The sequence below is a fragment of the Octopus bimaculoides genome, chromosome 6, assembly GCF_046866305.1.
Source record: "Octopus bimaculoides isolate indiv1 chromosome 6, ASM4686630v1, whole genome shotgun sequence".
Lineage (NCBI taxonomy): Eukaryota > Metazoa > Mollusca > Cephalopoda > Octopoda > Octopodidae > Octopus > Octopus bimaculoides.
In genome coordinates, this window is record NC_142933.1 from 22,417,344 (window position 1) to 22,427,527 (window position 10,184).

General features: G+C 38.7%; 1 protein-coding gene across 5 annotated transcripts in view; it reads right to left on the reverse strand.

The window, feature by feature from the left end:
- LOC106870351 (uncharacterized) overlaps positions 1 to 1,973 on the reverse strand; it is a 313,371-nt gene extending 311,398 nt beyond the window's left edge. For all 5 annotated transcript variants that reach the window (XM_089353579.1, XM_089353581.1, XM_089353583.1 and 2 more), the window contains exon 1: positions 1,545 to 1,973. The gene's annotated coding sequence lies outside the window, so the exon portion shown is untranslated. The remainder of the gene's footprint in view (positions 1 to 1,544) is intronic.
- Between the last annotated feature and the right edge of the window lie 8,211 nt (positions 1,974 to 10,184).

Consider the following 10,184-nt stretch of genomic DNA (forward strand, 5'->3'; position numbering starts at 1 on the left):
TATGTATGTATGTGTGTGTGTGTGTGTGTGTGTGTGTGTGTGTGTGTGTGTGTGTGCCAGTGTTGGTTTGTTTACTCTCTTGTAAGTTAACTGTTCGGCAAAAGAAACCGATAGAATAAATAACAGACTTAAAAGAAAAAGTACTGGGACCGATCTGTTGGACCAAAACTCTTCAAGGCGGTGCCCCAGCAAGGCCGCAGTTCAATGAGGGAAGCAAGTAAAATGACAAAAAAACAAACAAACAAAAAAAAAACAACACTAAAAAAACAAAAAAGCACCAGCCCTGAAACTTGGAAAAACACTCAGCTTTTCACATGTGTTTACATTACAATAAAACAATAACTGCAAAAATAATTGTATACAAAATGTATTGCATAAAAACTTTCAGTTAAGGAAAAACATGCTTCTACATATTGGTTAACAGAGCAAAGCCTGGAACCTCAACAAGTATCTTTCTCTCTCTCCCCTTCTCTTTCTTTCTCTCTCTCTCTCATGTACATACTTGCACAAAGACACACACATACACACACACACACACACACACACACACACACACACACACATATATGCTTTCGGTGCGAATGGTTTTTTTTTATTACGGCGCCGTGATTTACAATCCTGTAAATATTAATAATGGTATTTATATATTAGCTGAAAGCTTATGGCGATCACCATGCACTGACTTAAGAAAATAGTCTAATAAAGGGGCATATAAGCCCTCGACAGAAAAAAAGGCTTTCCTGTGCGCACAAACGCACACACACACACACACACACACACACACACACATATATATATATACGAGCAAACACAAAAACAAACATAAATATAGCCTGAACAGGATAAGCTACCCCTATTTTGCAGAAAAAAGTGTAGGCGGCCAGCTATGAGACTCGAACTCACACCCCCGTGATTACGCGTCGCGGTGTTCTACATCTGTTAGAGCACCGCGACGCGTAATCACGGAGGTGTGAGTTCGAGTCTCATAGCTGGCCGCCTACACCACCTTTTCTGCAAAATAGGGGTAGCTTATCCTGTTCAGGCTATATTATTAGCATTATCCTGCGTTTGAGAATTTAAAATCACTTCTTTAACTTTCTAAGACATCTCAACGGTTCTAAAAGCAAACTTCATTTGTTTGTTTACGTTTATCGTAATTTGAATTTAAACATACATGTATATACATGCGCATACAATTACATACACACATGTATATATATATATACATATATATATATATATATATACATTCACACCCAAGCGCATACAATTACATATACATATATACGCGCACCCAAACATATATACATGCACGCGCATACACACGTACATGTACATACTAACTCTCTCGCGCACACACGTATATACATATATACACTTTTGTATATCCATCCACACATACACAATAATACAATACGTACATACATACAAACGTGCACATACACACTCACACATGCAATATATATATATATATGCGCGCACACATCCTCACACTCACATATTTTTATGTATTTATTATATAGATGGATCTTTTTTCTACATACCAGCGAACTTTGAAGCAAGCGATTTCCTGAGGTTGTTTAACAAATTATCGTGATTGCATAAATTGTACATAAATAACGGCCGTCTTCTCCCGACATGTGCGCCTATAGAAAAGTTCGTCCGACTCTTAAAAACAATAAACACGATGTATTTTGCGTCAGGATTTCACGTTAACGTTTGGACTCATTTCGTTTTTTCTATTTATTTTCCTACTATTTCCTCTCTATTTCCTCATATCTTTATTTCTTTTTCCTTTTATTTCTGCGACAATTCCTTTAGGAAATATGGACGAAGGCAGTTTTGAAGCTAGATGCGTATGTACGCAATAAGGCTGGATCCTGCTACAAGGTAGTTAGCTCGCTTGCTTACTGTATTCAGCTATTTCATCCTCTCGTCTTTCGCCTCCTTCTTTGTTTCTCTCTCTCTCTCTCCCTCCCACTCCGCCCGCAGCTGCTAGTGCTATGTGTGTGTGTTTGTGTGTTTATGTGTGTGTACGCGTGTGCCTGTGATCGCTTGTTGACAAACTTATTTCTTCTTCCTTTCTACCTCTTTCTAATCTCTTACCTCTCTCCCTCTTTTTCTCCACACTTCTTAATCCCTCTCTCGAAGTCACTTAACACACTTTCTCATTTTGCTGATCAACACACGCACACTCATTCACACACACACGCAGACATGTAGACAGGCGGACACACGCGCATATATATATATATATATATATATATATATATATATATATATATATATATATACATATTTTTATTTCATTATTACCCATAAGGGGCTGAACATAGAGGGGACAAACAAAGTCAGACAATGGGATTAAGTCGATTACTTCGACTCCAGTGATTAACTGGTACTTATATATATATATATATATATATATATAGCTGTGTGGTAAGTAGCTTGCTTACCAACCACATGGTTCCGGGTTCATTCCCACTGTGTGGCACCTTGGGCCGACCAAAGCCTTGTGAGTGGATTTGGTAGACGGAAACTGAAAGAAGCCCGTCGTATTTATGCATTTATATATATGTATGTGTGTCTGTGTTTGTTCCCCCAACATCGCTTGACAACCGATGCTGGTGTGTTTATGTCCCCGTAACTTAGCGGTTCGGCAAAAGAGACCGATAGAATAAGTACTAGGCATCCAAAGAATAAGTCCTAGGGTCGATTTGCTCGACTAAAGGCGGTGCTCCAGCATGGCCACAGTCAAAAGACTGAAACAAGTAAAGAGTAAAGAGTATATTTTTTTTCCCGTTCAGAACGTTTACATGCTACGTAGACGAATACACACACACGCACACACCAGCATATTTCATACATAAAAGCAAGCACTCTCTCTGTTGCTTGACGCTTACATATACACGTACAAATTTGCATATGTACAGAATCGCATATGTGCACATATGCAGATACAGACTGACACACATACGGATATTTATATAGTCTTATACATAAATACGTGGAGGCGCAATTGCCCAGTAGTTTGGGCAGCGGACTTGCGGTCATAGGATCGCGGTTTCGATTCCCAGACCGGGCGTTGTGAGTGTTTACTGAGCGAAAACACCTAAAGCTCCACGAGGCTCCGGCAGGGGATGGTGGCGAACCCTGCTGTACTCTTTCCCTACAACTTTCTCTCACTCTTACTTCCTGGTTCTGTTGTGACTGTAATTCAAAGGGTCAGCCTTGTCACACTGTGTCACGCTGAATATCCCCGAGAACTACGTTAAGGGTACATGTGTCCGTGGAGTGCTCAGCCACTTGCACGTTAATTTCACGAGCAGGCTGTTCTCTTGATCAGATCAACTGGAACCCTCGACGTCGTCAGCGACGGAGTGCCAATAACAACAACATATACATTTACCGTTTCGCGACACACAAATGTGTACACGTATACACATTCACATTCGAACACACACACACACAGTCACACACGCACACACACACGTTGGTGTATGTATATGTATGAGTTTGTGAATGTGTCTGCGTATGTATGTGTGCATGTAAACACACACATAACATAGAAGAGATAAAGAGAGAGGGAGAGAGAGAAGAGATAAAGAAGGAGAAATAAGGGAGAGAGAAACTATATTCAGTTGTCCCTCGGTTTACACGGTACTCAGTTTGCACGATTTATTTCCCTTTTAACACGGTTTTGGCTTCTGTTGTTTTTCTTATATATTTTTTTATCTTTACGTTTATCATACAAAAATACTTATCCGTTTTTCTCCGTTTCTTTTTTCTTTTTTCTTTTTTCTTTTCGTTATTTTTATTTCATTTTCATTCATTCTACTTTAATTTCACGTCTAAGTTGCTGTGACAGATTGCACTTAAGTTTTATTTGTTGGTGTTTGTTTTATACTTTACATGGTGTTGAAAAATATTTTTGACGTTAAATAATAGTGTTTCATATATCAAAACAAAGGAACTAAAAATCGATTTTTCTAGAAATAAAAATTAAATTATGACATCAACTTCAAAATGGAAAGACCTCGATAGAAACTGTAACTTTGTTCAATATAAACGAAGTAACCGTTAGCAGAGCTAAAAGAAGCGAAGTAAAAAAAAATCAGAGCCAGCGTGATTATAAGATCTTCCATAAATTTAAAGTACATACATATCTAGTAACTGTATGGAAATAGTAGGGAAAAGCTCTATATTTTGGATAGAAGATGAACCCCAAAGGGAGTGCATGTAGAATTAGTTTATCATCATTTATAAGATTAGAATGTGATTAGAATGCCGTTGGAAAGAATCACTTGACAGATTCTTCAAGCTAAGCCAACCAGCAGGAAATCAAATGGTAGACCAAGAGGGGATAATATCCATAGCCTCAGTTAATCACGCTTGGGAATCCATCGGGAAAGAGTAATGACGGTTGCTTCTATGGAAGAAGTGCCTGAACACTACCTCCACGACCCTCCCGAGAATAGGCGGAGAAAAATAGACGGATGAATAATTTATAAGAGACAAACTGGGACGACTTTCAAATTATAGGTATGAAGAGATTTTATAACCTAATGTTTCTTATGTGCAATGTTCATTCTTTTCTCTCCTGTAATCAGATTATGAACATCAATAAGCTAGAGAGTTAGAGCATGCTTAGTTATCTATTTATTATTTATAGAAAGTGAGGTGGGAAAGCCAAAGTCATTTATTTATTATGCGACATGTTTTGAATTCTTGGAATAAGTAATTTTTAATCTCGGAAACCGGGGATGCGTATAAAATATCATTAAACTACAATATCTATTTTGTGATTTGAGAGTGCTATTAGAATGTAAGTACGTCGCACATTCACTGGATCTCCAGCAAAGACACACAGCCAGCATTGGGCTTTGACTGAGCTGCAGCATAAGTATGTTGGATAGTTTGTATCTGAGTTAGAACTGCTCAGTTTTATAGAATTTCTATTTGCATGAGATTTTTCGGAACCAATTTGCTGTGTAACTGGAGACAGCAGTATGTATGTATGTATGTATGTATGTATGTATGTATGTATGTATGTATGAACTTGTGACTGGAAAGAGACCCCGACAGAAATCAAAGCTGCGATTTAAGGACTGTGCCAAGTCCTCATTCAAGGCCTGTGATATGCAGGAGACTGACTAGAAGAGCAATGCCTGTCATCGCCACACTTTTGAGAGAGCACGTATTCTGCATGAAGAACTTAAGCGTGCTGCTCAAAAGTGTAGTGAATGGGGAAAGCTTGGTTCTCAATGTTTGCAGTCGTGTATGCTTGTCAAGAGCATGGTTCATTAGCCACCAACGGAGCCGCAAATGCAAAATATAAGTTAGTCCTAGAGCGCACAATGTTCCAGAAGGTCAGCAATGGTCTTACTCGGCCACTAATGGACGGCCATCATGTATGTGTGTGTGTGTGATGACAGGTCAGTTGTGAAGTCTCTCAAAAGTACCACAGGTGTCATGGAATCCAGTAAAGTTGTTGCATGGTCGGGACGTCGGTGATTGAATCGGCATCCCTACCGGGCTAGCCTTGTGAGGAGGGTTGCTAGAAACCAGCAAAATTAAAAATGGGACCTGTCAAAAGGTCGGATAAAGCCAGTGTAGCAATCGCACGGGCTCTTGGTGTCCGGATTGCTAGGAGATTTCTGAGAGTGAGGTACCCCTCAGTTTTTGTTAACACATGTCACTAGGAGAAGGTCATTCTGATTTTAAATCGGATATGCAAGGAATTACATTAGATATTTTAGACTTGAAATCCCGGGGATCCCACATTCCTGATTCGGCGTCCCATATTTCCATAACATATCCTGCTTCGGCTTGTCTCTGATTCATGTCAATAGGATGGAGGGACTCAATGAGGTGTCGTGCAAGCCTTATTGGACATGGAATGTCCAATAATGTATTCATCGTATTTTCGATGAATAGACTCCCACGCCAAATACGCAATTTGCATGTATGTATGCGCGCGCGCGCGTATACATATATCTATCTGTCTGTCTGTCTGTCGATCTCTTCGTCGACCTATTCATATTTGTTTCGTATGAGGATGAATCCTTTATTGCTTTTGACGTTGAGAATTTGTTTGATCGAGTGACTGAGCTCCTTACTTATTAAATTAATGTATAAATGGTTGAGTATTCCACAGATATCGAGCTGAATGAGCATATCACAGTCTGTGATAATTGATTTACTAGTACAATCCATCTGACGGACTTCCTTACAGTTTCCATCCATGCAATTTCATTCTCAACGCTTAAAGAGGCCCAGACGTTTTGGTAAAAGACATTTTACTATGATGGAATGGATTGAGATCGAACTCGGGATCTCATAAAAGTAACGTAAACTTCTTAACCAGTTGGCCACGCTTAAGTTCAGTAGTGCGCGCATACGTAAGCACCAAGTAGGAGAAAAGTGGGAGAGAGAGAGAGAAAGAGAGAGAGAGGGAGAGAGAGAGAGAGAGAAAGTGGGAGAGAGAGAGAGAGAGGAAGAGAGAGAAAGAGAAAGAAAGGGTGGCGAAAGATAGAGAAGGGAGAGGAAGGGTTAGAGCGCGGGAGGGAAAGAGAGAAAGGGTGAATGAGAGAAAATGGGAGTGACGTTATCAGCAATTGTCAAATGTTGACATACCGGATAATGTTCGTGTCTGTGTGAACAGGCATATGTTTATATATGTGTCCTGTATGTGAATCTGTGTGTGTGCGCGCGCGCGTGTGTGTGTGAACACGGGCGTGTGTATACGTGAATGTGTGTGTGTGTGAATTTGTATATTTGTCGTTTTGTTCCACGTCAGCTCTGATCGGCACACATGCAATTAAAAGCGTTCCAGCGATGACCATCACCTATTTTATTCACACACAGAGTATGGAGGATCCACTTGCTTTCTAGAGGGTTTATGATGTATGATTTAAGAGAGATTTAGCTGCTATTTTTAACAAGTCAATGAACAAAAAAAATGATCGCCTTTAGCTTATGCATGTCATCTGAATTGCATGTATATGTGTGTTAGTACGGGTGTGTGTATACATGGATGTGTGTGAGCACGGGCGCGTGTATACGTCAGTGTGTGTGTGTGTGTATATGTGTGTGTGCGTGTGTATTGTGTGTGCATGTGTGTGCGCATCCGCGCGCGTGGATCTGTGTTTATGAATCTGTGTATTGTGTGTTTGCTACTATAGCTCACATAGTTATGTACCGACACCAACACACACGCACTCATTCGCGTAACCACACGTACATACACACGCAAACACAACTACACACGCACACATACAATGTACACATACATACATATATGCGGGAAATTATCGACCTCAAAAGAATGAAAAGCAAGTCGGCATTTGAACTCAGAAGGTGAGGGCGGACGACATGCTGCTAAACATTATGCTTGGCACGGTAACGGTTCTGCCAGCTCGCCGCCTTAATGTGTATTAATATTAAAAGATAAACCCACAGGCACGAAAGACAAAAATTGCCTTTAAGGCTAGGATATTTGGAAGACATTTGTTAAAAGCTGTAATGTATGTATGCATTGTATCATCATCATCCTCATCAAGTGTTTTAAATCCGGGTTTTGTCCCCGTTAACGGGGTGGGGTGGGGGCGGGGCAGATCTACCTCAATGCTATAGCAACTGAGGTAGGCAGGTGCAGCCCACCTTAACCTTTTGGCTGGCTGGTGCCCATTCTCCTTTGTTACCATGAGGCTTTTTTTGGAGCTTGATTTTCTACGGGGAGCATGCCCTTGTTTACCCCCAACCTCAGTTGCTAGACATGAGTGGTCCCGAGACCAAGGCCTCTACCACGATTTTTAGGAAATGTGTGGGAAAACTAGCCCAGGAAGGCAGGGACATTACTCCCTGAGACCCCCTTCGGAATCCCCCTACCTATTGTAAAATATAGATTATACGATGACATTCATGAAAAGCAGCTGTAATTATAAAACTTCATTATTCAATTCAATTTACCATCAAACCAATTGGAATCCATCGAAAATTCTTTTGCCAATCTCATATCAAGAAGCAAATCTTGTTGCAACTGCACTCAAGTTTATCTTGTCTGTCAGTTCTTTGTTTAATGAAAAAAATCTAGCCAGAGAATTTAATATCTCTTGTGTCATCCTTGACAGAAGACTTGTCTTTAATTGTTTTGCCAGAAAAAGTATTCGTTCAGTTGTAGCGTAGCAGCTGTTTCAGGAATTAAGTGCAAAAAGTTAGCAAATTTTACAAATCTTTCATATTAAATACTTACTATCGGCTGTATGTATTTATTTATATATTTTTTCATTCTGATTGTCTACAACGGCAGTCAAACAATAAACAGAGATAATCTTCAAATGCTAGATGAGCTACTGATATCCTTGTCAGGCGTTTCTTTTCTTTAATAAGATTAATTTATGATGAAATGTTCTCTTTGTTGGTCGCCTTCAGGTGCCGTGTCTTCAGCGTTCATTATATTTTGTAACACGCTTAATCGAGGCGTTTGTGGATAGAAGAGATTTCTGTATCAAAAATACATGTGTCTGTAATGGTCTCGAGCTGTTGACGGAAATATGCCATTCCCAATTTCCATTTCTATTTTTTTAGAGAACCATCACTTCCGTGATACTGATATATTTCTAAAACGAAATGGTGCGTCTTTGACTTCTGCTTAATATAATCCAAGAAGTTATCAAATGAATCGTTATTCTCTTTCATATTTTTCACAACTTGTTTTAGTATTTTCAGTCATCTTGTACCATTCTGTTGATTGACATTTTAGGTGCTTGCAGTGACCTTGAGAAATTGTCTGAATGCATAAACAAGAACTGGCTGAGATTTAATCCGAAGAACCAACCAAACGTTTCCATTTGAGTTTGACATCTATTTATTCCGCCTCGACCATCAGTATTCATTTGTGACTATACAATTTTTGTCAACATTGGAACAGAATTGAAAACTTTCAAGAATTTGCTGAATGGAAGCAGCACATACAGTTCATCTAATTGTCGCCAAAGTTGATATGCTGCTAGTTGTTAATTTCTTTTAAAACATTTCGATGTTTTTTCCCCAACTCAATAAGTAAATTCTCCCTTTTTCGTATGTATTTGATTAGAGTAACAATCTCCTTAGTGTTATGTCGTGGAAAGATTCCGACCAACTCACTATGTGACTAAAGGGAGACTGACTCGTGAACACTCGACAATTTTTATTACGCATTGACAATTCGTTTATATATGTTTTCCAGCAATTTAATCTAACACAAAAATATAAGTATCAGCCCTTCCATTTTTAATAGCAGCAGCTTAAAAACTCAGAGTCAATGTTCCGCGAAACATTGATGAACATATTTTCCAATCAGAAAATTCTTTTGTTAAAACACTTATTTTAAAAACTTTAATATGTAATTTTGAAATTTCGTTATATTTTGTATGGAAAAACAATTTGGATGAATGTAGTTTTGAAATGAATAAAAAATAGCGCCCAAACTTACTTGCAAAGAACGTTCTTGGTTGCTAAATGTCCATTTGGTGAAACTTACGTTAGTCTGGTTGTGTAATACAAGTAAACCACGGAACAGTTTCGTTGTCTGTTTAAGTTGATGTTAATAGAGGTAATGAAGCACAAACGACTGCAACAGAAACGACTTTAATAGAAGTTTCTGATTGTACTTGTAATTCTGTAGTACAGTTTCTTTTAGCAGCCGAAAAACAGGAATCATTAAGATATATCGATTCTTGTTGCTAACATTGGACATGCTTAGAAATTTCAATAACCTCATCGTATAAAGTTTTCAAAGTAAGCTTAAACATTTTCTCAGTGGACAGTCAACCTATTACTTAATTATATTGATCTGATGAATTGAAGATTTTTACCTGTTCAGTCTCATAACATCATATTATGAACATTTAAAGTATCTGATGCAGAAGTGAGTATAGAACGGACAATTGGATAATGACATGGTGTTTCTATACGCGTGCCAAGAGGACACACACTCTGACATTCTCTCCTCATGTGATTCGTGATTAGAACTATATAATTACTGAAGACTCTAGACAAGTTTAATAGGACCAACTGTAATTAACATTTTTGAGAAGCCATATTTCATATTGCTTGCAGTGTGACATATCACGAGAAAAGTTATACAAGTCATTCTTGAGATGGTAATTTCGGACTTCTGTGTGTATATATACGCACTCACA